At 34.4% G+C, this 22,095-nt stretch overlaps 1 protein-coding gene across 9 annotated transcripts in view; it reads right to left on the bottom strand.

Moving 5' to 3' along the window:
- LOC135071771 (potassium voltage-gated channel subfamily H member 8-like) overlaps positions 1-20,539 on the bottom strand; it is an 89,555-nt gene extending 69,016 nt beyond the window's left edge. For 5 of the 9 annotated variants that reach the window (XM_063965571.1, XM_063965575.1, XM_063965576.1 and 2 more), the window contains exons 1-2: positions 20,347-20,512; positions 18,932-19,241 (exon numbers count right to left, since the gene is read on the bottom strand). The gene's annotated coding sequence lies outside the window, so the exon portion shown is untranslated. The other 4 variants (XM_063965574.1, XM_063965579.1, XM_063965573.1 and 1 more) reach the window with 4 other exon arrangements.
- Positions 20,540-22,095: the final 1,556 nt, after the last annotated feature.

The raw sequence follows: 22,095 nt of genomic DNA, 5'->3' as shown, positions 1-22,095 counted from the left end.
TTACAGGTAGTTAACGTTGACAGACCAACAAGACCAAAACTTTTTTGCGTACTTCAGACGGAGTGTTGTCAAGGAAGGAGGCGTGTATTTTTGTGGAATATTCGCACATGTGGCGGGTTGAACAAACTTACGAAAATAAACTGAAAACTTGAACGATGACCGACGTGTCGTGATATTTATTAAATAACAAAATTTCGTTTGGCAAAGTACCAACGTGTAAATTAACTAAGCTAATTTAATAAAAAATATACCATTATCTGTGCAATGACATATCTATAATTATGTTTTGATGGTCAGTAAAGTCAAACATAGGTATTAACTGGTTTTCAAGCGATTTCTGACGACGACAGAACTTTCATAACGGCTGAAGTGTTAATAAATATTTCAAAATGCAAGCGACTGAAAATTATTATGTACCTACACTGAGAATTCGATTATTCATTTACCTAATATCAATTTAAACAAATTGTAATACGTAAACCAGTGTTTTAAATCTAGGACAGTAGTTAATATTTGACAAGTATCTATAGCAATAATGTTTTGAAAAAGTCCAGTAAATTCTTCGTCCCTTTTAAAATCTAAGACGCTGGCATGAGAAAGATGAACCGATCTGCTATAGAAGTATTCTTTCAAATAGATCCTGTGTTATACAGAACATGATCGCTATCGGGCTCGTGCGCCCGCGCCGGTATTACGTCCGGATATCGGCTAACCTTGCCACACGTCAAACGTCAAATAGTATTTATACAATTTATTTTAAACAGGTGGACTATGTTGCCCAACACAAACAATACGTAATGTACACTTTTAAAATTAGTTTTGAAAGTAAACTTGACTTCTGGAGAGTTTTGTACTTAAAACTTTAAAGAACCTAAGTATAGCAAGAAGTTTTTATGAGTTGCCATATACCTACAATTTTCAATAAGGCAGATGAGCATTCATTCCTAGAATAATAAAATTGACAGTTAAAATGATATCAATCGTTTCCTACAAAAATTGATTACGTTATCAAAAAGTAGACGCCTATAAATATATAAGTATTTTTTAAATTTTAATGCATAACTGTCTATTTATAACCAATAGTCTTAGGGATCTCTAATGTTCTCCCAAGGTGTCACTATTTAAGTATCGTAGTGTGTCTTGTGTCCCACTTACCTATCGACGTGGCCTAAAAATAGACGAAGGGTCGCACACGCTCTTACAGAATCAATTACTTAAGCTACTTTTAGCTGCGATCGTACGAGATCTTCACAGATGAACGGGGTTTGCTTCGATTTTTATTAATTAGTCTTAACGTACCTGTACTGGCGTGCTGCCAGCCTCTGGAACACAATGCAGCTCGCCTTGACTCATTCGTCATTAATTGCCGTACTTTTTGGGAGCAATAAAAATCGGTCCAAGAATAAGCTACGGGCATCACGTATGTACACGAATATCGCAGCAATCGACCCGCGTAAGTGTTTCCGCAAATGATGCTGGGATTCTGTAAGCGGGACGCTTAAGATTGTTTGTTTACACGTTACATTGTAATGTAACGTTTGCAGAAACTGAGCATGAGGAATTGAAATTCGACAATTTAAATCTTTATGGTGTAGGTATGTGAAGTAATGTACATTTAATACCGCTGCTTATTGCTTGTGTTTGCCCGCTTCAGGAGGAAATTATTTTTCTGAAAGTGGTTGAACAAGTCAAAATATTAGAGACTGCTTTCGGTAGAGATAGGTAATTTGAGAATCTGCATAATTTTAAACCAGAAATCCCAGGTTTTCAGTTTGAGAAAGTGCTTCAGTAATTCCTTGGTACTTATCAAAAATGAACACTGTTGTTTTTCTATATAAGACCTTGACGTTTTTCTATGTTCTAGCTAGCCAATATTTTGTTTAATGAATACGTTAGTGTCTAAAGCAGCTCATAAATAAATGTAGAATAATGTACTCGTATAGCTATTATTTTATAACTAATACCCGTACTCCAGGTGTTCTACAATATTTTCTAGATACCTACATCATGCAAATACAATTCGCTATTTGTTCTCTCAATTTATTTCCTGAAACATTTGTAAAATGCAAAGGGGTAACGTTCGATTCTTCTTCTCATAAAATTGGGTAGGTACTTTAACTTGAATAAGTAATCACTAGAGAACTCTATTATTCAAGTAAGGATATATGATGAGAATCCTTTGTCTTGTGTTGTCAAAGATTTCGAATGAAGTTATCTGTTACTCTTCTCGAGATGAAACTACATATTTTATTTGGTAGGGATGGAAGTGCAGCTAGCGAATATATCACGAAATAATACTTTCAGATCCCAGATGAATAAGTAAAGTTTGTTCTACATTCATTGTATAAGTCGAACGACACATCAAGATAGGTAAGTACAACATGGCATTCATATAATTTGTAATTGCACCGATTTTGCAATAAAACTGTATCGGACTAATAGTCTAATGCTGTGGATACTAGTTACTGTTCATTTGCTTTCATGTATTCCTAACAACTTTCGTTACATAAGCCTGCAATCAATAAAAGCTCAATATTAAATTCTTCTTCTTGTCGTGTCCACAACAAACCTACACAGCGTCGGCCCAAAACTTCGCCACAAGAATGGCATTGTCAGTAGCCTTCATTAAATCTTCCTGCGTACAGTTTTTTGGGCACGCAGGGCACGATATCATGTGCTTCCTCGACTGGGGAACAAACCACACCTGCGTGATAATATCTATATTTAATCTACTTATCAATTTGAGATCTACGATCAGTCGGTATTTTTCACTTCATTATCATTACTATGCACTTGATACTATCATACCTAATGTTTATTCCAAAAGATAGATATTGTTAGTATCTTTCACTGCAATACGTAGATAGAGTATTATGTGATAATATTATCTAGATCCAATGATCTAGATAATATTATCACATAATATTGATCTGTTAGATCCCAATAAATGATAAAGATATCTTCCTCAATAGGAAGACATCTTTATCATTTATTGGGATCTAACAGATCAATCGATATTTTTACGTTCATTATCATTATTATACAATTGATGCACACAATAAGTCATAATATCATAGTTACCACCTGATGTGTTATTAAATAATTACTTATCGATCACACGCTATGGAAGTGAAGAAGATATTATGAATTGTGATTTTTTTAATGAGTAGGTAGTACCTACCATTGTTAGTAGTTTATCATCTGGTCAGCAAAAGGATTTGTAAAATTAATATAAATTCGATCCTAATATGTTACCTTCATCTTTGCTATTGAAATAGCTCGTTATTGAGATGCAAGATCACTGTGTCAGGAAAACATCGACTTGCTTCTAGGAAATTGCAATTCAATTTACTAAAGTGACATGCACCTGCAGTTGAGATATCAATTAAAGTACCTGTCCATCGCATTCGTGGATCTGATATAAAGAGTTTCCAATCATTTTATGCAAGTCTTATAAATAAAATGACAGCGAAATTCCAAGCGCAATTTCGAAGCATAAAGTCAGTATTTGCAATACTCTCACCACAGCGCGATATTCAGCAGTTGCTTTCAGAATATTCTGTCGAGAGGCCAATTAAAATATTTTAGCAATATATTATAGCGTGGAATATTATTTCAATGATGTTACTATATGCAAAGTTGTCGTACCTACCTTGTGAAGTGCATGTAGAGTTCAAAATGAGCATATTATTAGTTGCGCTTCGTGCGAGGGTTAGTTTACGGCTCATGGTTTAAAATCTAGTTATAACGCGAGGGTTTACCATATTTCAGATTAAACTTGCAAAATCGCGGGGGTGTTCTTGCATAAGATAAGAACAGACTTAACGGGCAATAACTACTTTTAATTAAATTCCGAGCATGACCGATTAGTCTTCCAGCCGCGCTCACAGTTCACTCTTGACCTTTTCCGACAGAGTAAAAAAAGAAAAAAGCAGCTAGTGTGGAAAACGCGGACAATACGATATTCCATTCCAAGGTTTATGAAAATGCTTCATGAAAAATGAAATCCAAATTGAACGAAGCATTTTATTAAAACGATATGAATTTCACTACTGGCGTTACAGCATGTTGTGGACGAGTAGGTGCCCAGATTTCAAATTTTTTTTTTGCATTGCACTGCCATTCATTTTTCAGTTTTTCAGTATTTTTCATTCTGTATATTTCGTATGAAAATTGAGCAGCGGGCTCTGTTATGGAATTACTCCAGTGAATGCTACATTGAATGTGAGAAAATTGTTCAGTCTGAATATTTATGCTTTTTGTAGAACCAACAATATTATTATGTATTTAAAGGAAAAAGCTCGTTTGACATTCTCATACGAGAGTATCCGCTCAAGGAAATTTCTTCAGGGATATACTCAATGTGCAAACCGTTTCAGCGAGGATTTGCAACAAGCGAAGCCGATTCAATTCTACCGCAGATACCGATATAAGACCGAGATGTGTGGCCGGCATCTTCCACACATATTCAATTTTCCATATTTTGATTGTACTTGAACCAACAAAGTTTTAAAAGGACTGTGTGATCATGTTTTGATGAACTTTGGCAAACGCGACAAGATTGACGTAATGACCAACGACGTAATGAGGGCTTGTAGAGAAAGCTTCTATCGATATGAATGCGAATCAGAGGAAGTTTAGCACACAAAAAAGCGAAATACATTTACAAAAACATAACCCTCTTTCTGGCGTAGTCGGGTAAAAAGTTGCTATCGATTCAATCAATTGTATAGAAGAGCTGATATTTTTGATATAGGGGTCTCTTTTTGTAATATTTTAAATATGTAACATAATTCCAATTCCATAGTAGGTAAGTACTTAATAGAATGATGACTAAGTTTTTACATAAGAATTTAACAAGTTTGGAGAACATACACATAGGGATATTCCGATACTAATAAATACGAGTAGGTACTCGATACTTTTGATTCGATACCAAGTATTTATTGTATCGAATCAATTTTGCGATACATAATCGGTATCGAAACAAAAATACTTGGTATCGAATCGAATCAGCAAAACAACCGAAAACAATAAAAAAATTGAGAACGCATCATACAGAACTGAAAGAGCAAAAACAGTCAGCTAATCAGCTTTAATCGGTTACCGAGTTACCGGTATTCGTCGCGTGGCGGCGTGAGTGACGGGTTGTCTCGCGCTGGGCCAGCTGAATTCGTCCGACTTCAGCCGAGCCCGAGCCGAAAGCGAGAGGAGACACCCGCACCCGCCCGCAAATCATCTTGCCATTCCGCCATTGTGAAAGTGTTAAGTGATTGTTTACAAGTAATTTCAAAATAATAAAACAAAATAAAAGTTCCAAAAAGTATCGATATCAGTAAGTATCGATACTTTAGGAGTACTTATTTAAGTAGTATCGAAAAAAGATTTGAGTATTATCGAAATGAGTAGGTATCGATACATAGGTGGTATCGGAACATCCCTACATACACACCTTGTATGATAACGATAAGCCACTGAATCATGTTTGTCATGTCGAGGTTTTTGTTATCAACACTTATCAAATTAATAGGTAAGTCGGAAATGCCGGGATATGATGCCGAGCTGTATCACGTGCGCCATATTAAAATATTGTAATTACCATTAGCTCTGTTACGGAATAATTAATACCATTTATTAAAATTGGCGGCGTTTATCAGTTTTCTCTATACGTAATAGGAAAACGACCTAAATTTAAAACGTGTGGTATTATTTCATCCCTATATTTGTGTTACCCGTAAACAATTTTTGCACTGGCTTTTCGTAAGATTTTAAGCTCAACGTGAGTTACTAAAGGGTCATTCCATCGTTTCGGGTGTTACGTTCGTACACACATATTCAACAATTTCTTGTATTTTGAAATAGTATTTTAATAATATTAATGCCTTAATCTGTCCGTTTTTAGTTGTTTTATCTAAATAATAAAGTTTGTGCAGCTTAGAATGTAGGATAACGAAAATATGAGTCGAAAAGTGTGCGTTTCGGGCGTTACGAGATTTTGCCTCTATGTTCTGACTGTTGCTGCATTTACTCGAAATTTAGCGAATTTTCTTAAGGAATCATACCTAAAACTTACAGGACTTCTAAAGTATGAAATTTGCAAACCATGTAACATACAATCACTGTTACATAAAACGTTTTACTATTTTTTTATAATTTTTTTCTTTGTTTCGGGTGTTACGAGTACGAAAATGCAACGCGTTTTATCAATAAAATCGGTGTTTTATTAGTCTCTAGGTACTACAAAATAAGGAGTACAACAAATAAACACAAATAAAGCGAATTCTGGTTTGAAATTACGAAGCAGCTTTTCTTAAAAAATATACAAAGTTCAAGTTTAATTTTTCCTCAGAATATAGCTTTTTCTATTGTTTTTGGCTTGAAATAGCATTACTTTAATTTCTAATTACGATATTTAATGGAAATGTCAAACATCGATACTTTTTAGCAATATCTTAATTTTAGTGTTAAGTCGACATTTCAAAAATATCTTAAATAGAGAAATATGACTCCTTTTCCGACGCCAGCGCTAGTGGGAGGTCTAAGGACACCCACAGTAATACTTTTTGACTTCTCCAATCAATATAGACACATTATCGACATATAAATAAAAATGTAATACCCGAAACGTTTCGGGTGTTACAGTTTTTAATCAAGAAAAAAACATACTAAATTAGTATCATGCTCAGATATTAGTTAGTATTTGAAATCATTACTACCATGACCTTACTTTTACCAAATATTGTTATCCTAATCCATGTGTAAGGTACAATAATAAAACAAATACCTGTTTTTTTGTTTCGGGTGTTACATCGCCGAAGTAACAAGAAAACACACTTAAAACTTGATGATTATCAATTTTTTTGGGACTATGGCGCTATCTACCAATACTATGATAAATACCCTCAAATCATATAGTGGCAAAACGTTTCACAGATTGATAGTTTTTTTTTTATCGTATTACCAATAATTAGAGAGAAAATTATCATTCAGACAGTTGACTTAAGTATAGACTTTGAAGACTAATAACTTAAAAATTACTTGTTTCTTGCAGATTTTTTTTGTTGCACATTATAATTTGGAATGTTTACTTTCAAAATTCATCAGATTTAATGCGAAAAGAACATATTTAGTTTTTAACCCTCGGTAACATTTGTCATGGAATGACCCTAAAGCTTTTAATCGGTCTACATACGAAGCTTGACACGGTAATCGATCGACTCAGCATTCCGCAAGATGAATATACACACACATAAGCATATGAGCATACCTGTATTTATGTAAGCATTTCCACAACTAGGGCATTTTAAGAGAGCTTTTATACAGCATGCATTTTACAACCGTACCTACATTTCCGAAGCTTATAAAAGAACGGTATGAGCTATTCGACGGTCTATAGAAAAATCGTACTACGGAGATAGTATTTTGTTGGATAAGTGCAGGTTCAATAGTCCCTTTTACAGGTCCGTTTTTACCTGAATACGGCGAAGTCAAAAGGGAAGGGTTGTGATTATAGCAGTATACAAGGTATGTAGGTACCATAGCGCCTACACTAACTGGTCCGATTTGATGAATGAGGTGTCAATCGAGTTGTTTTATAGTACGGGTGATAGTTTATATCAACTTATTATAGAGTCGAAAATCGGAGAATATAATAATAGCATACATAAGTCAAAATAACGAAAACTGTATTTTTTATAAAAAAAAACTTCACTTTCTTACTTTACAATAATAATGTTACAATTGTTATAAACTAAGTACTGTACTATGGCTAAGGCTACTGGTTGGATGAATACTGAACGAAGAATGACCACGGATCGTGGTTGTAGCTCCTATTTATAGGAGGTTTGCGGCAGCGCCCTGTTTGTGGAATCTTCCAGTGAAGTCCACGGTGTTATGGTTTTCATAACAACGTCTTTGTTCTTATTTTTTATGTCTACATTGTTGTGGATGGGTTGACTCTTCCCCCCTAATTTTGAAGTCCAAAGATTTATTCGAATCTTGGATCTTAAAAATTTTACAAGGAGACACACTGCAATAAATAACACGATCACTAGAATACAGCTATACTGGATTACATTGTGAGTCCTTTCTGTTTCTAACTCATCAACTTGTTGTAACTGTTTAAGTTTAGTTCGTATTTTCTCAGCATCATAACTTATATCAATTTCAGGTATACCTTCCTTGGTATCTAACTGCAAGTTAGTTATAATAATTTTCGACTGAGATTGCCTTGTTACAAATCTTCTGATCCCTGAAACAGTAACTTCACATTTTTCTCCATTTAATAGATATGCACCCCTTATCCATAGGGTTTCTTCATGTTTCTCACACTTCATTGCAATTTCTTTTGTTTTATTACTATAAATAAAAAATGATTTAGGTGTTATCTCTTCTATCAGTTCATCAGGACACTTCACTGGCACTGTTTTACAACTATTAGGCACTTGTTTTTGTAACACTTCAGTTTCACAAGTATTTAACTGTAAAATATTTCCCTTGCAGATATTTTCATTGAGTTCCGTACAGTCATCCACTTCATAGATTTCGGCTTCATCATAAGCAAGTACTACCTTCCGCACTAAAGGATAGGTACAGGTAGGGATATTTTGGATGATGGGAACAATTTTTCTTGTTTTATAAACCTTTGATTTAACTAATGGTATATCTAACACAAAATATACTACATTATTAATTATTTTACAACTAACCTTTATAAAAGGTTCAATATCATTTATATTGCTAGAAATCATTACATCATTTGGAATTTTATCTAAAGTATTTTGCAAAACATGGGATTGAATTATACTATAATGATACATATGGTGTTCGGCAAAAGTTATAGCCGTGGTTAATCTCTCTACAACGTCTTGAAGTGTCTGCGCTTGGAATAACAATCCTAAAGCTATTCTTTGTTGAATTTTATGATTTGATAATGATACATATTGCTTATCTAAATTAATTTGAACATCAGTAATTTTCTTAATTTGCTTATTATATTCTTCTAATGTTTCATCTGTTACAGAAATTTGTTTATTATAAGCAATTTTTAAAGTACTTAAATCTTTTTCTATATTATCTAAATCATTTTGATCTAAATTACCACTAATTGCCTTTATTATGGTACCTAATCCATTAATTAACCCTCGTTTAGATCTAGATTTAGCTTGTATATTCAAATGATTACATATTTCTTCTACATGATTTAAAATAACATTTATTCTATCGTAAATAACTTTAACATCTTCTAAATTACTACGTGATTTAGCAGATTCTACAGCTGCTTTAACGATATTTTTATTTAATAAAATTGGCTTAATATCTAATTGGTGAATGACCGTCCATCTCCCTTCGATGAGTCGGGTTGGTTCCATCTCAACTAACAAAATATGTTCATCAGAATCTAACTGTCTGAACTGATATCCGAAGGTGATGACGATTCTGTAACAACCAATTCCTCTATGTGATATGTTCTTCCATTGGAAAGTTTATATTTATTATTTGGCTCACAACTAACTATTTTAAAAGGACCCAAGAAACGAGACTTTGTTTTATGTCTATCTGCCATACTATTCTTTAAATAAACTGTATCTCCAACTTTAAATTGATTTGGCGGTCTTATTCTTTTATTCAACCTCTCATTTCTCTTATCCTTTTGATCTTTTAACCTTGCCGCGATATTTTTGTTTAAATTGTCAATAAATTCCTTTTGTTGTGCCGTATAATTTTGAATAGTGACACGGAGGTCATCAAAACTTCTAAGTTTAGGTTTTCGACCAAAATGTACCTCAAATGGCGTCATACCTATCGCAGAATGCATTGTGTTATTGTAAGCATGTGCTATATAAAATATCTTTTGGTTTCGATCTAATTCCGTATCTCGTTGTAATCTAAACAACTCCTGTATAGTACTATGTAATCTTTCAACATCCGAATTGGATTTGTGGTGTTGAGGACTTGTGGTGTGATTTACTATATTATAAGATTGAAATAGTTCTGTAAGTATTTCGCTACAGAGTACTTGTTCACCGTCATGAACTATTTTTGAAGGTGTACCTATCATTGCGAATATTTCAGATAACGTGTCGCACACTTTAGTTTTCTCTGTTGGTTTAACTATAGCGTATTTAGAAAATTTATCTATAATAGTTAAATACCACTGTCTTTCTAGAGACATAAAGTCAATGTGCCATACTTCCATCGGCTTTTGTGGTGTTTCCGTTTCGTTAAATTGTGTCGTGTAGGGATGTCGATTATACTTTTCCTTTTTACACAATTCGCACTGAAGAACAAACTTTTTTATTTGTTTTCGCATGTGTTCCCAATAATATTTTTCGCGCAGTTGTTTATACAAACTTTCTATTCCTGCATGTCTATTATCTTGCAAATGATATTTTTTTATTAGTTTTAACTGTTCTTCTTTCTCATTTATTTCTATCAACGATTTTGTATACCTAACTGGTTTAAATTTGGAATGGTCGAAATATTTTCGATAAACTTCCGAAACTAGACAATATAATTCCTCATTGGGTATTATAAAAGCATATTTTTCTTTTGGTAAATATTCTAACATATATTGTTTAATTACGTTTTCCTCATCATTTGGAGGAATGTAAAAATACCATATACCATTCTCTCTAATAGCTTTCTTATATGGTGCCATTTCAAAAATTACGCGCCTTAATCGTTTCGGTGGATACGCATTGATGATGGGAATCCCTTCATCACTGTCATCCTGGTTGGAACGTACTGTTATATTGTCACTATTGTTACTAGTAGTAATTGAACTATTAGTTAGTGCTAAGTCTTCCTCTAAGTTAACGTTCATCGAATCATTTGAACTATCTGTATTAAATATTTCAATCCTACTTAACGCGTCAGCTACATAATTATCTTTTCCCTTAACATGCTCTATAGTGTAATCATAATCTTGTAACTTTAATTTCCATCTAGTTAAACGTTGATTTGGTTCTTTCAATTTAGAAAGCCAAATGAAAGCTTTATGATCTGTTCGCAAAGTAAATTTACGGCCATAGATATAAGGTCTAAACTGAGTTACGGCCCATAATATGCCTAATAATTCTTTTTCGGTTGTGTTATAATTTTGTTCGGTCCTACTTAAGGTTCGGGATGCGTAAGCTATTGGATGGTGTTCTTGACTCAATACTGCTCCCAGTGCTATGTCGGATGCGTCAGTCGTTATGACAAACGTTTTATTAAAATCTGGAAACGCTAGTATTGGGGCATTGGTCAATAAAGACTTACAAGTATTTACAGCTTCAATGTATTTGTTGTCATTAATGTTTATTACCGCGTCTTTCTTTGTAGCTTCCGTAAGTGGTTTTATTATTTTACTCAAATTCGGAACAAATTTTATATAGTATCCAATTAACCCTAGAAATGCTCTTAATTCCTTTAATGTTTTTGGAATGGGAAATTTTTTAATAGCCTCAATTTTTTTTTGATTTGGCTTAAGACCATCTTTGTTTAGGATATGGCCCAAGAATTCTATTTCTTGCTCCATAAAAACACATTTGTTTTTGTTAACTTTAAGGTTAGCTTTTCTCAAAGCTTCAAACACCTGTTGCAACCGATTAACGTGTTCTTGTTTTGTTTTTGAATAAATTATAATATCATCTAAATAACATAAACAAATATTTCTATCCATCTCTTCTTTTAAAACGTTGTTCATCATGCGCTGAAATGTGGCCGGTGCATTTTTTAATCCAAACGGCATTCTTAAGAATTCGTAATGGCCATCAGGCGTACTGAAGGCAGTTTTCTCGATTGACTCTTCACTCATCAAAATTTGATGATAGCCTGAAGTTAAATCTAATGTTGTGAAAAAATTATTACCCTGTAATTTTGAAAATAATTCTTCTATGTTTGGCAGCGGAAACTTATCAGATTTGGTTTTTTCGTTAAGACGTCTATAATCTATTACCATTCGCCATTTCGGAATCCCCGATTGGTCTATTTTTTTTGGTACTATGTGCACTGGTGATGACCAAGGTGAATCTGACGGTCGAATTATGTTTTCTGTTAATAATTTACCAATTTGTTTCTTAACCTCACTTTGTTGAGTCTGTGGTAGCCTATATGGTCTTTGGTATATTGGGTCATTGTCAATTAAATTTATTTCATGTTTTATTTTAGTGGTTGCACTGTTAGTGACATCCTCTGTAAATAAATCATCGTAAGTTTTACATAATTTTTGCACGTTACACAAATCGTCTTCAGTCATGTGAAATATTAATAACTCATGGTCCGGCATGATGAGTTTTCTTTCCCGTAAATCTATTTTTGCTCCTATCTGTTCTATCATATCAGTTCCCATTAGAATATCGTATTTGTCACTGAAGTTATAAATATAAAATTTCATTTTTGACTCACCATTTCCGCAATATCTTTTCCAATACGGAGTCTCGATTACGCCGTTGTGTGACGTAACACCGTGCGATGTTTTAACAGTAAATTGTTCCGGTTTAAAACGTTTTCTAAAATATTTTTGAAAGGTATTATTTGTAATAAAAGATCTCTGACTTCCGGTGTCTATTAAGATTTTTAATTTGGGATCATCTGTCTCAAAGTATGGTAGGTAAGATTTTACGTAATTAAATTCTATGTGATTTGATTTTGTTGCGGGACTGCATAAAAATTTGAATCTTGGTCACTTTCAATAGTTTCACTTATGTCATAATTATATTCACCACTGCTAAAATTATTTGTATAGTCTTGATTACTTGAATTAGCCACATTATGTTCTTCTAATGTGTTTTCAGGTTGCACTGAATTTAAATGATAAACTTCCTCTGCTACGAAACCTTTCCCTAAATTGATTTGTCCCGGTTTTAACTGAGGAGCGGTCCTCATGCTTACGTCTTGCGGTTGAGACTGAGGTACTTGTCGGTGTTGTTGATAATTATTTTTATGCTGTTCAAAGAATTTGTGCTGCGGTCGGTTAAATGGATTGTTTGGATTAGGTGTCCAATGGTGTCTCCGATGGAACGACCCATTGTTGTACGGTACTGAGTTAATTACCCTTTGTTGCGGATTATGCATTGTTAACGCCGAATGGTTTTGTGGAAATGATTGTTGGTTAATGATTTTGGGTGCAGGTATAACGTTTGAAAACTTTTGTTTTATGTTGTCGAATCGCCCCTCCGCTTCTAATTGTAAAATTTTAGAAACCGTTTCATTAAAGGTACAATTTGAGACGTAAATCTGATCATGGTACGGCAAACTATTGCGCAGGGCATTTTGGGCGGTGTTAATGTAGGGTTCCATGACTTCGTCCACTAAAACTAAATTATTATTACTATATTTATCATATAATTTACTTTTAATAAAAAACAATTTTTGTTTAAGCTCAAATATAAGATCCTTATAGGAGCCTCGTTTTTTAACGTTTGATAATTCTACTAATAACGTATTAAATTCCCTATTGTCTCCACATTCGGATTTCAGACAATTTTCTATAATATTCCAATCAAAATTGTGGTTTATCATGGTTACGATTTGGGATGCTCTTCCCTCTAATTTACCTAATAGTAGCATTACATTTTGAGGCGTATTCCCTCCTGCTACATTTAAATATTGTTTTGCACTGTTTAAATAGTTGTATATAGAAAAAGCGTCTCCATTGTAGGACGGGACGAATTTTATTAAAATGCTAGGATCAACGGTCGGCATTGCCGCCTGCCTAGGATTTTGAATTGGGCTTTGTGCTGATGGCACATTGCTAACATATCCCTCCATCTTAGGATGAGGGTCGGTCATATCTTGTTCACAACAATAACTAGCCTTAGGTCTAAATACAAAACTTGCGGGTTTAAGGAGTGGAATTTTGGAAAACGACAGGAATGCTTCAGGCACTTACAGCGTGAAGATGGTGATGCTGATGATGACTCGAAGCATACTCGTTTTATGTATCTTGACTTATTTGTTTTGTTGTGGAGCCCCTGGTTCTGAGTGACTTAGGAGTCAGAACGCAGACTCTGAGCGACCTCGGAGATTTCTTCGGAGATCTTGAACTTCAAGATTGCGCGAACTTTACAGGGCCCCACGTTGGGCGCCAGTCAAAATAACGAAAACTGTATTTTTTATAAAAAAAACTTTACTTTCTTACTTTACAATAAGAATGTTACAATTGTTATAAACTAAGTACTGTACTATGGCTAAGGCTACTGGTTGGATGAATACTGAACGAAGAATGACCACGGATCGTGGTTGTAGCTCCTATTTATAGGAGGTTTGCGGCAGCGCCCTGTTTGTGGAATCTTCCAGTGAAGTCCACGGTGTTATGGTTTTCATAACAACGTCTTTGTTCTTATTTTTTATGTCTACATTGTTGTGGATGGGTTGACTCATAGATAAAATCAAACAATGAAAAGAAATCTGCAGAAACAACCTTAGATGTTAAGTTTCATGTTGTTTCGTTTTCATTATGCGATAACCTACTTAAATGAGTATGTTCAATGGAAAAGTTCTCAGACAGAACAAAAACCCGGATCCAGCGAAAAACAGATCCAATAAATTACGGCACGAACTTCGTTAAACCAATCCTGTAAATTGTGTAAATTCCATGTGAATATTATTAATAGTGAGATTCGTTACAAAGTCAATATGGAGCCTTTGTATAAAAAATCTCTTACATTTAAAAATAAGAATAAGTGTTTATTTTTGGTTCTTTTATTAGCATCAAAGAATAAGGATTATTAACTGCCGACAGCATGATTTCATTCATATGAGCTCATATCGCCTTAGGAGCAATCAATGTCCGTGATTGCGTGATAATGTAATAATCTCAATAGAATATGACATCATTTAGATTCCCAAATATTAAGTCGGTCATCAAAATTGAATTTTGTTTAAAAACGGCTAAATAGTTTAGGTATTCTTCAATGCGAATGTGAAGGACGAAACTGATGTCGAGAATAAGTAGATTACAGCGATAAATTAAATCAGAATTGATAAGAGATAAGTAACATGTAACATATTTTTACAAAATTGTGATAACAGGATATACTCGTACTTACTCATAATATGTTAAAGATTAATCTATGATTGATTTTTTGTCTATACATAATATAGAGCTAGAGCATTTTTTTGATTATGGTATTTAAAGGTACAAGGTACTTACATTTTGTGTTACCTAAATTCAAGTTATTGTTCTTTGGAATGATTTACATGACCGGTATGGTAACGCAAGTAGACCGAATCCGAGCAATTCCTGCTTAAATTACCACAATGTAGCCTAAGGTCCGGTCTGGGACGGTCACATTGGGTTACAACAGCGCACTGGGCCCCTCCTCTTTTGCGTAAATTAATACAATTCCAATGTTTTCATAGAATTAAAAGTATGTAAAATAGATCATAAATTGTTTGGATTTTAAACGTTATTTAATGCATAATGTTTTGATATAATAATTTATTATATTCTGCTGTTTTAAACATCATGAAATATATTTTTTAAATATTATCACATTAATTAATGGTATCTTGGTATCTTACAAAAAATACTTCGATATTTACAATTTACAGGATTAAGCTTTATTTGTTGTATATTATTTTAGTAATTCGGCCTCATAATATAATAATAATAGCTATAAATACGGTCTATAAATATATATTCCATTTGAAACATCTCGAATGCCGGTAAATGTTATGAAAGGTAAGTTACAAACAAGCCCAGTATTTTCGCATTTTGCGTTAATAAATTCTTCCCAAATACCAATATTACATATTTCAATGAAAACAAGGGTTAAAGTAAACGCCAGAAATTTTAGAAATCGTACCTTTGCAAAGCTATTTCGGATTGGTATCAGATTAAATGCTTTATAATGAAAAACACAACTAAACATGACCGTAATGTCCATTTTATTTATAAGAAGTAAATCACCTTTTGAAAAATAAAGAATGTTGTTATTGTCCCAACGAAGCATCATGTAAATTGTAAATGGAAAAACTTTGAATGCAAGGAAAAAGAATTTCATTGTTATAATAGGACGATATTACAATGCTCCTTTAAAAGAATAAGAGGAATCTTCGTTTATACAAAGCTTATTTTAAACTGCCAAATATCACCTCCAGTAATCTGAGATTTACACCAGTCCTTTTTCAAAACATTGTATCATAACGTCGCGTCCTGAAACTTTAGGTACTGTAATGTAATAAATTAAGCTATGTTTTGTCTGAAAAGACGATGATTTTAGCACCGTGTTTTAGCTGTCGTACAATCCGCCTCACTAGCGAAAAGGTGGAGCAAAGCTGTAGTTCAGTTTTGATTTTATTTTGTGTCTGCAAATAATACCCTCTACGAATGTTAATTGATTATTTCAGTTATACATAGAGTAATAATGACACTAATTATCAAAATTAAGATTTATTAATATGATACATAGCGCTACATATTAGCATCTAAAGATTACTGACCCCGTTTATATTTAAATGTTATGTTGTGTTCTGAATATTATACAATATCATTTTATTTTATCCCTCTGCCCACGCTTTCCACCTTAAGTGTTATTCAATGGGCATCAAGTAAATGCTCAATAAAGGTAACTTAATGTGCTTTGTCTCCATTTTATTGAAGCCGATAAATAATTTCTAATTGGGTTGGCTTTATCAATACGACACGTACGAAGCAACTCTTAGGTAGACGTACTTATTCGTATATCAATCCATATCTAGGCCTGAAAAAACATTATTATTATGAGCTACATATTCCTTCAAGGAAAGTCCCAAATTAATATGAAATGATCCCAAAGTAAAAGAAAACAGACAAAGTTATTTCTTGTTAAAGTGAAAAAAATAAACTTAGACAATCAAAATACCAAACCTATTGTCGTACGTATTCAAGACTTTGAATCTTCAATGTTTTCTCTTAAGTACTTAAAAGTTCCACCAACAATGGGAAAAGTATTTGGCGAGTTATTCTAACAAACCTAATTACGTTCGCTCTTTATTAATTTAACATTCTTCTTTGATGTTACGTTAATAGACGATGTAAACATCAACGTCAAAAATCACACGTCGTCACACTCTATTAGGTGTCAATTTCATAAAGGCAACTGTCGTCTATAAAATTATTTTATCATATTTATGTAACACAAGTTTATTTATGTAATACACTTTAGAAATTACACGCTGTTTTCATGAACATTCATATATTTTTTAACAATGTTAGGTGTTTTATTGTATTTTTTGTTAGGTATATTTTTTTTCACTTACCTATGCATTCTAGTCAGTTCTTGACTACCTACTGAATCATTCTTGAGCACATAAAGCAAGGTAGTACAAGTCACCCTGGGTAAATGCTATAATTTGAAGATAATTGAAAGCATCCTGGATGCACTAGCCATTAGTCGAAGACTAAGTCAAACACAAATGTTTGCCGATGGAAACTGTACACTGTACAGCTACTACGTCAAATTATTATGATTAACAAGAACCTTCTGGCATATACGAGTATTATTAAACCTTATTTTGTGTTCAGTTAAACCGACATCTAACACGTACGTACACGTGAGCCTAAATAAAATAAAGAATTTCCATGTCGTTAATAAAAATGTAAATTTTATTCTAATTGCTTCATTATGCACGAGAATACATTTTTAATGAGAGCTTGTACTCGCCGGGATGGTGCTATTGGTAGGCCATATCATTTGATTCGATAAAGTTCACTAGACATCTACCTGCTTCTTGTAACTATTGCAACAATAAGGGCAAGTACTCGCCGCGACCGAATTATACTCTAGTCCCGTAAATATTTCTTTGGAGCGCGTACTAGTGTAAATAAATATTAGCCGCCGCAAGCGCGTTTATGATTGCGGTATTTTGGTGAAAGTATTTTTGTGCTAACCGCTGCTGCTGCTGCGGGCTACACCCAAACACACGGGCTGCTAATTTATAGCCGTATACAGATGATTAAAGCGGAACAGAAAACAATATCCTTGGCAGTGCTCCATCGCCTCGCCGCACGTCCTGCGGGCCACGCCACGTGTAAATAAATACGCCGAAAGTGGACGATCAAACAATCGGAACAGCCGAAACTAATTCGATGTGACATTGCGAGATGGATTTGTGATATCACGCACGTGTCTCGATAGAGGACAATATGGGGATGTAGGCCTTTTTTGCTATAGAAAATGATCACAATACACCCTTGGAGAGCAAATACATTATTTTTCTACAATAGATAAGTAATTAAGCTAAGTAACTGTAACTGTAGTATGTAGTAGGTACCTACTAGCTGATAGTTTGTATTTTGCACAGAAGTTTTCTGCGATACTGTAAAATACAATGTGTAAGTAGGCAGGTATAAGTACCTTTCTATTAGGTAACAATCAATAAGTATGGAAAGATAAATTTCAGTTTCAGATTGAAATTCAAAGTGCCTGAAATAGGTTTTGATGAAGCCTTTAAAAACTAAAAAAATTAAGCATTGTTAGTATCTGTAGTACAACCGGAAATAGTATTTCAGGAGAGGATAGCATGGAGGAGTGAAAAGAAAAAGTCAATGAAAATCGTTCGTCTTCAATTTCCGGCAATAAAGACTGGCAGTGATCTGCATCACGCTTAGTAAACTTTTTGTTACTCCTATAAATGACATTAGGTACAATGTGTAATAGTTAGTATTTATATTATAATAATATGCAATGCATAATAATGGGTCGTGTAAGATCTGGTACTCGTACTACGTTACTCATGGATCGGTAAGGCTTTTAATCAAACTGTTTACTACTACAACGCTGTTACGAGAACGCAATTTCCATAACGTGCATCCAATTTGCACCTGCAGATCAAAGCAATTTGTCACCAAACGTTTCCAGGAACCGGCAATTAGTAGGTACAAACCGCGGCTCGGGAATCGTGTTCACGGTGCGTTAGGCGCACGATCGCATATATGCATGCAAACAAAAAGTGCACTTACGGATGGTAGCCGCGCCGGTGACGCGGGATCGATCTAGCGGCCCGAGCCGGCCATGGCTCCGTCGCGGTCACAAATCACAGCACTGCACTCTTCCGACAAATCTCTATTCACACTCACTTCACTATAGTTCTCTCTCTCGGCGATCGCTCACGCCGGCGTCACAAACAAAAGTCCTCAATAACGCCCGAGCTCTGTAAGTAACGTTCAAGATTCTATTCAACAATTAATTCAGTTTGCGCGAAGCAATGGCTGGAAACGTGGCCACGTTATACTAATGTTTCAGGGTCTGCGTGTATCGATCTTGATATCACTGAGAGATTATTCGGAATTTGCGATAAAAGAACCGTAATCATTCGGATTGAGTCGTTAAAGCGTGTCATGATTGAGGACGACAATTAACTTCACTAAGCTCGTAGCAATCACATGATCTAATAAAGTTTAACTTTGTATTTTATTTTATTAGATAACGTAATTTTAACTGCGCTTTGAAGTTTTTATGCCTCAAGTCATACCTATTCATCTTTCTGTCTACTCTACTATTATTACCGTCGACTACTGTAAGACCTTACCATGCTTCACAACGTTCTAAACCATATCATGATTCATTAAAAAATCTGCTGTCTCTATGTAGAGCCATCAATGGTTATTTCATTTATTAAATTTTGTATTTTGCAGTCAAGATAACATTGCTAATAATGGGTATCTTCATGAAGCTTCACAACAAATAAGAGACTCTATCCAATAAGAAGTTGATAATTTTATAGCAAACAAATCATCGCAACCTACAATGACTTTTTGTGGTCCTGACGGCCGATCGTATCCTCGGAGTCAAAGGCATAATGACGTATAATGCCTCTGGGTCCGAGCGGAAGGGTTGCCCATTGTGGACATGTAAATAGCCCCGAAGTGCTTTCGCCTGGCGAATTTAAAAAGGAATACACTCCCAGCAGCAAAGGAGAACAAAATATATTCAAATGTTTCATTAAAATACTACAAAAGTTATAAGTTCCTGTCTAGGATACCTCCTCATAACGGAAAATAAATTGATTTATTAACAAAAGAGAAAAGCAATCTAAAACTTCTTCCCTATACCTACAGCCATTTATTGTATTAATATTGGCTTACGCAAAGTTTTAGAAGTGCTATTCAACTGGGTATAATTGGGTATCTACTGACTGGAAAATAAATCAATGAACTTGACGCAAAAATTAAACCAAATCTAACAGCTAAATCGTAATTAATTTTCAGTGAATATTTAAATCAACGCTTATTGAATCTGTCAATCGTTTGGTTAAAAGTTATCAATTGCAATTTAAAAATTTATACCATACACCTCTCGCTGCGAAAAATAACGGGTGAAGCCAAAAAAAGCTCTGTTAATTCATTTAACAAAAAAAAAGGAAAACCTTTTTTACCATTAACACCATCCGAGTGTTTAATTGATCTGTAAATATTTAATACTAAACTCGCGATTCCAAAAATTCGAAACGGTGATTTTATATTTTGCGATGGACGATACAAATTCACAGAGAATTATTAATATCCGTGGGGAGATGGATTTTTGCAGGAAACGGCTGTACGACACGTGCTTTAGAGCGGAAAAGTCGGTGTTTCCCGCGGTAGATGGCGCGGCGCGACGGGCGTCTGCGGGCGCGCGGCGGAGACTGAGCGCCCGGACTCCGGACTCCCCGGGCGGGCGGCGCAACAGATACGCCACAGGTTGGGCGCGCCACCACGCCACCCGGCGCCACCCCGCGCCGCCCAACGCCAATTTACATCCTCATTATCGTCTCCAGAGTCAGCATCAGCACCACCGACCCTGTCACACGAGCTGCCTTTTCACCAATAAAATAAACCGACCCAATCTCTTGTTTGCTCATTTTTCACGCGCATATTGCCAGTTTCAATATCATTCTGCTGAGCTTAATTTGCTTTTATGGAAATTAGAAATTTATCCAATAGAGCCAATTTATAATGGTTCAACACAGATATTACATAGAGTAGGTATCTACAAAGGCTCAGCAGGCGAACCCTATTCCCTTCAGAGAAAAGAATCCAATATCTTTCCTGTGTCCGATATCATATCGTCGAGATATCAATTTGTTATAGTGAAGATCTAAGACTTCATCATAATATCGTTCTCTCATTGCATTTTAAAAGAGTTGCTTATTACTCTGTTGGTTAAATAAGAATTACTTTAGCTGGTAAACATGAGTTTTTCTGTAAATTAGATTTTTCGTATTTCTTAACTGTGCTACTGATATTTTGGGCAATAGAGCGATAAACTAAAGTAAACGGTACTTATTCGCGAGATAATATTACTCGCTGGTAGAATAGCAGAGAATATTCTGGTCTTTTACCGACATAACTTTAAATAAAAACTGGAATAAAAGTTAACAAGGGGTCTCTGCTATAAATTGACCAATTTATTTACTGAAACGATTTCCATAACAATGGTCGGAAAAAGAGAAAATCTCTAGTAGAAGAATCAGAAGACATACTCGTAAAGACCTACCTAGAAAGAAACGATAATGTTGAATTTTGACAATAGTGTATTTTAAGGCTTCAAGGAAATGAATTTAACAAAGTTAGTTTTTCAAATTGACAGGTCTAAAATATTAACGATGATTTTAACAATGTTATTGAAGTAGTAAGATAAAAAGTGCAGTGAGATGAAACAAATTACTTCAATGCAATCAGATTGCATTTCTATAAAGTTATAAATAAGTAGGTACGCAGTTGTATTGTTCTAGTTAGTACGAGTAGGAAGGTACTAGTAGCACTAGTAGGTACTACTTCATGTCTGTCGCACGTCAGAGCTATATTAATGTGTTTCATTTTATGTTTATACTGCTTCATTTTTAATCTATGGCACTTGGTCCAGCGAATGCGATAAAGCTCTCCACAAGATTGCGCACGTATCGATTTCCATTAGAAAAACAGTACCTAAATGGTCCCAATGTCGGGACGATAAGAGCATTAGCATTAGTACCCACGTAGATCGACTGAAATCACCCGAAACAAAGCGAACAATAGGATAAATCTACAACACTCAGCCGTTGCCGAGTGATTGATGATACAACTTTATTTATGACACTTCCCTGTTAAACTATTAAAAGAATATAAGATTGAAGTGATGAATCATGATGAATTGTAATACTTTA

The sequence above is a fragment of the Ostrinia nubilalis genome, chromosome 5 (assembly GCF_963855985.1).
Source record: "Ostrinia nubilalis chromosome 5, ilOstNubi1.1, whole genome shotgun sequence".
Classification (NCBI taxonomy): Eukaryota; Metazoa; Arthropoda; class Insecta; order Lepidoptera; family Crambidae; genus Ostrinia; species Ostrinia nubilalis.
This window is presented reverse-complemented; position numbering and strand designations above follow the sequence as displayed.